This window comes from Crocuta crocuta, unplaced genomic scaffold (genome assembly GCF_008692635.1).
Source record: "Crocuta crocuta isolate KB4526 unplaced genomic scaffold, BGI_CrCroc_1.0 scaffold2225, whole genome shotgun sequence".
NCBI lineage: Eukaryota > Metazoa > Chordata > Mammalia > Carnivora > Hyaenidae > Crocuta > Crocuta crocuta.
This window is the reverse complement of record NW_027529696.1, coordinates 8,834-15,142: the sequence shown is the minus strand read 5'-3', so window position 1 is coordinate 15,142 and position 6,309 is coordinate 8,834.

Here is a 6,309-nt window from a genome sequence, read left to right as displayed (position 1 = left end):
CACACACACACACACACACTCACACACTCTCTCTCTCTCTCTCTCTCTCTCTCTCTCTCTCTCTCTCTCCTCTCTCTCTCAAAAAACAAAATAAATCTTTTTAAAAAATGGTTGCAGAGTAGATACCATTGTAAAATTGGTAACTTTCGAAACTGAGGCCTGACAATATTAATGAGCTAGTAAACGTGACTTAGAATTCTGGTTCTAGTAATTAGATTTTTTAACAGCTTTATTGTGATATAATTCACAAATTATACAATTTGCCCATTAAAAATATGCTAAAAGTCAGTAGTGTTTAGTATATTCATAGAGTTGTACCCCCAACATGGCAAGTGATTACAGAATGTTTACATCCCCCCAAAAGAAACACCAAACCCTTAACCTATAACTCATTTCTTGTAATTCCCTTCCACCAACCTGAGCATCCAGTGATCTATTTTCTGTCTGTATACATTTACCTGTTCTGGATGTTTCCTATGGATGGAATCATGCAACATGGGACCTTTTGTGTCTAGCTTCATTCATGAAGCCTGATTCATCCATTTTGTAGCAAATATCGGTAACTTTGTTGTATTTTATTGTCGGGTGATTTTTGTACAGATATACGATACCATTGTACGGATATATCACATGGTATGAATATATACACTGAAGTGGTTAGGAAAAAGAAAATGCCTTTAAAATTTACCTACTTTCTCTTTTTACTTAGTGTTTTAAAATATGGTATATCCATATAATGGTATGGATAAACAAAATGGACCAGTTGAAGGATATTGAGGTTTTTTCTACCTTTTAGCTACTATACCTAATGCCATTATGAACATTCATGTACAAATTTGTTTGGATATATGTTTTCATTGCCTTTGCATATATACATATAGGTATAATTGCTGGATCGTCTGGTAACTCTATGTTTAACCCTTTGAGGAATTGCCCAACATTTAGCAAAGGGGACACGCCATTTTACATTCCCACCAGTAGTGTATGAGAGTTCTAATTTCTCCACATCCTCACCAACACTTGTTATAATCTGTCTTATCTATTATACTCATCATAGTACTGTGACACGGTATCTCACTGTGGTTTTGATGTGCATTTCCCTGATAGGGAATGATACTGAGCATATCTGCATGTGCTTACTGGCCATTTATATAAGGATATTAATGTCAACTACAAGATTCATCAAATATTTTATGGGTGTGGTACAGGCAAATTTTCATCAACATCCATTACCTAACATGAACTTCTCTAGGTCATACCTGCTGCCTCTTTTCTGTGTAACTGTGTCAGGCAAGAGGCAATCTTAAACCTTTCTTCTCTTCTGGAAGAAATGCATATAACCTCTTCTTTTTAAGGACTTACGTGATCACAAGGAAATGAGTCTTCTTTTCCAGAATGGAAGCCAACTTTTAGTCAAACATGCTTGTAAGTAAGACTGAAGGATAAAGGAAAAATGCTTCAAAACAAATGTTTTTCCTTTCACTGATCTTGATCTTCTTATGCTTGAGCTCCTGGGGAGAAAGAAAACTTAGAAATTATCTTTGGGCTAACAAATTGGCTAGTTGGTTTTCTTATAACACATATTTGAGACTTAACTGTTTTGACCACTTGTGAAACATCTAGATAAACTACAGCTCTTAAGCAGCGGTGGTGATTTTGCACATTCTAACATCATACAAATTGATATAGCAATTCCGCTGTAAGTTTTGAAATTTTCCTCAAAAGGATGCAACCTGTGGGCACCCAAGCGGCTTGGTAGGTTTAGTGTCTGACTCTTAATTTCAGCTCAGATGATGATTGCACAGTCGTAAGATTGGGACCCGCGGTGGGCTCTGCACTGAACCTGGAGCCTCCTTAGGATTCTCTCCCTCCCTCTTCCCCTGACCCTCCCCAGAGAATGTGGACTTTGAAGCCTCAAATTTCTCATATTGATATTTAGAAACATATGGTTCTTTATTACAGCAGTAAAAATTTTAAAGTGATTTCCTAGTAAACATCAAAAACAATTTAGTTATTGTTGTTATAAAACTTCTTCCTCCTCCATGNAGGTCGGGCACTAGGGCTTGGTTTTCATTGTTCTAGAAATGTGAGGCTGATTCTCTACCCAGCAGCCTCTGCCACTCTCACACTACCGCTGCCACGAGGAGGCATGGCTCTTGCTCAGGGTCGGTCCACGTGTCACAGACACTCTTTTGTGCCACTGGGTGTTAGGGGCCATGGATCGACCTCATTTTTGTATAAAACCAGTTGAAATCTGTTCTGGTTTCTTTAACATAAATAGAGCATAAAAGTGTGTAGTATGTGACGGAAACGTAGGAATATAAAAGGTATAACTCAGCCGTCTCTTTGTTGTGCGATGGTTTGGTATTATTTCAAATCTACTTGTTTATGACAAAGACAAAAAAGTTATTTTGATAACTTTTTAATAACTATTTGATAAAAGAATGAAGCAAATTGTGTCAGGATGTCATTATCTCATCTGTTCTCACTGAAAAGAACGCAGGAGCTCAGTTGCTGAAAGCCCTCCCTGGGGGCTTATCTATAAAAAAAATACATAAAGAAGCAACATGTCCATGTAAAGGGACATTTTGACTACAAATATCAACAGTTTGGGAGGGCAATCCAAGAGTGTTTGTTCTGGGCAAGGCCACACTTTGCTGATCTCAACAGTTCTCCAAAGACCTTGGGCCCATTAGCTACTGCCACAGTAAAAGCGCCTCTGTCTCCAACAGTGAGGAAAGCGAAACACCGGCCCTGGGAAGGCCATCTTCTTGCCCGGCGACACTGGATGTGACATTGGTTCCCTAGCAACCTGCTCTAGCAACGGGGACTTTGACTCCTGCAGTGGTAGCCGGAGGTCAGCTGTCAGCTGGCTAAGTCACCTGTCCCTAGTACCCACTCATATCAAGGTATGGCCTCAACTAAATCTGGACTTGACTCTTTCCATCTCCCTTACCTGCAACAATAGTGTGATCGATTTGGAGTATGATGCGTCCGGATTAGTTTATTAAAAGACATTAACCTGGGCGCACCTGGGTGGCTCAGTTGGTTAAGCATCTGACTTAACTTTCCCTGTTACTCAATTTTCAGGCCCCGTGTCAGGCTCCGTGCTGACAGCTCAGAGCCTGAAGCCTGCCTCAGATTCTCTTCCTCCTCTCTCTCTGCCCCTCCCTCACTTGTGTTCTCGCCCTCTCTCAAAAATAAATGAAAACATTTTAAAAAGACATTACCCTGCATCCTATTGGCTTAGGAAATTCCTAAGCGGGCCTGTGTTAAATACACTGCTCAGTCTCTGAGCACAATTTGCTTCCCCAAACAAAACACCCTTGCAGTGACCTCATGGGATCCTCCAGGAAGGGGCTTGGACCTGCTGTTTGAAACACCACTATGAGAGAACGGGGGTCATCAATCCTGCCTTCCCATAGCTGCTTATTCCCCAGAACGTCCTGCCAGTGTTATCTTACACCGGCCCCAGGGCCAGGGACTTACAAGAAAGGAAATCAGCCAGCCTTATCTGTCCGCAGTGGGCCCAAACACACGCGTGCACCCGGCCCACGTTGTACATGCGATGTCCCGCGTCACATCCCCTCGTGAGAACAGCAGAGAGTAGCTACGCCTGTGGAGTTTGCCAGCCGCGGGGCAAGGCGGGGGCGGGGCGACGACTCTCACTGGGGGCCCTTTCTAGTGCCTCTCAAGTATCTGGGGCTCCTCACTGTTCCAGGCTCAAGACACAAGGCCTCAAGGAAGAGCCACATCAGTGTGATGGGGGGGAGGCCTTCCTGGGGGAGGCTACCCTGGGGAGAGAGGGTACGTTCCTGAGGCGTGGGTTTAATATGATAAAAGGGTCTTAACTCTTCTGTGTTAATATAAAACAAAACCATATGTGACTGAGAAGCTCCAGAAGGAGAAGAAAGTTGGGAAATCAGAAAAGGACGTGGGGTTCAGAGGAAAATGAAGTCACGAATCAAATCTCCAACTGGCGTGTGCTACGCTACGAAGAGAAACGGCGAACCCTCCCTCCACCACCTGCAGACGGAGACCCCGGACAGGCCCAAAGCCGGGAAGCCGGGATCTGGCCTCCCCTCCGTATCTGGTGCTCCCTGAAGGGGCTGGGCTCCAGCTTGGGCACTGCAGCAGTTGAAGAGTGACATGGGGACAGTGGAGTAGGTTCCAGTGAAAGGAGACAGAAACTAACAGTGACCCCTTACAGCATTCGTGTCAATGTGTTTACAGTCTGACTACATGTGCTTGATGCATGATAGTGAATGGAAGGGTTATTTTTCTTGCCCTGTGCTTCGATGTGCTTGTGATCAGAAGGTACACAGGTCTTGTTTTAATCTAATCCCGTGTCCTAATTTAGTTCCTGGAACTTTTTTTAAAATTATATTTTTAAGATTAAAAAAGTTTATTTCTATGAAAGAGAGAGAGTGAGAGCATCATGTGAGTGAGTGGGGGAGGGACGGAGAGAGAGAATCTCAAGCAAGCTCCAAAGTGTCAATGCAGAGTCCAACATGGGGCTTGAACCCACGAACTGCGAGACTGTGACCCAAGCCAAAATCAAGAGCCAGATGTTCAACCGACTAAGCCACCCAGGCACCTCTAGTTTCGTGAATCTTAATCAACCTTCCCTTCATCGAGACCTCACAAAGGACTATTACATTGATGACGATAAGCGGATTAGACCTAAAGAGCCAGAGGCAGCAACTACTCCAGCCTTCCGGGCTTCCTTGAGTGTCCACTGGCCACAGCTTGAAGCTCAGTGATGTTTGCTGTTCCCTGAGGCAAAGTTTCCTTCAAAAGCATTTCTGTTTCCAGCCCATCGTTTGTGACCTAGAAGCCAACCTGCCCTCCCTAATCATAAAAGGGCCCAACAGCAAGGGAAACTATTACAGGGATCTGAGGACAAACTTTCATAATAGAAGACTAGTTCGTCCCTTTGGACCCAACAGGAGTTTAAAATGGCTTCAAGACCGAAAATGTGTGCATGTGATTGTAGGTGGAGGTGCGGGGCGGCCTCCTTCCCAGGGCACACCTTCCCCCCCACATCTTCCGATGTACTGCACTCCCTCTCCCCTCCCCCACCAGCTGCTCCCAACCTCACTGCTACATAACCTAACTTGCGGGACCTGGGGGCGGGGGAATGCCCTCAGCGCCTCAAGCCACACTGTTTTCCTGAGCTCACCATTCACTGAGATCCAGCTCTGCGACGGGACGGGACTGCTGACCTAACGTAACGACAGCTGACCGTTGTGTTTGTTTAGAGACGGGTCTCCTTATTATGTTGCCCAGGATGGAGGCCAGAGGCTGTTCACAGGCACAGGCCTCCGCTGGTCCGCGTATGAATTTTGACCTGCTCAGTTTCCGGCCTGGGCGGCTGCACCCCTCCTTGGGCCACCTGGTGGCCTCTGGCATCTGAGAGGTTAACCGAAGAGACCGCGCGCGACCTTACCCACACACCCCACCAGCAGAGCGCACTCCAGCCCAGAACTCCGGCGCCCAAGCGGTCCTCCTGGCCCAGCCACGGGGTAGCCGACTGCACGCTCGGCCACCAGGCCACGACAGCTATCAGTTTTAAGCACTGACGTGCCAGCAGTGCCATCAAATACACACGGTGCTCCCCCGTTAGGCCTCAAAAGCACCACATAAGCCTTTGGGTCGCGGGGGAAGTGAGGCCCAAGGGGCAACAGTCCCCTGCCCAAAGTCACACTGTTAGTGGGCAGTGAGCAGAGCCAGGATGTGAACCCCCAGGGTCTAACTGGAGCGGACGCTGATCATTGCTGCAGCCGCACGGCCTCCCCGCGGAACAGCGCTTTTACCTGTGCCCTCTGCAGCCGGGAACAATCCGGAAGATTACAGTTCCAGCTGAAACGATGAAAACTCACTTGCCCAAGTAAGGTTTGCTCAGGGCGATCAAGAAAATNTAAGGTCTGCTCAGGGCGATCAAGAAAATCTGACTGGGGAAGTAAGCCTCCGTGGTGTCCCAGTCTTCAGGGCCAACCAAACCAGATCAAAGCTCTGTCTCTCTCTCTCGCACCTATTCCCTCATCTCTCAAGCTCTCTGCGTAGATGCTGCAAGAGGCACGTCTTCGCAGCTCTGCGGAAGCAGCTTCTGCCCCTGGCTGTGGATGTCCTGGGACAGGAGGGCCAGGGACCACTCGGACACCAAAAGATCTAGGGCCTGCTTCGGGGTGTGCATCTCAGGCCGAAGCCACCCACTGGTGGCAAAGCTCCAGGAGCCGCCTGACAGTTTCCCAGGGACCTAGCGGCAGGAGCCACAGAAACACAGGCGGGAGGCCACCAGTCTGTGCC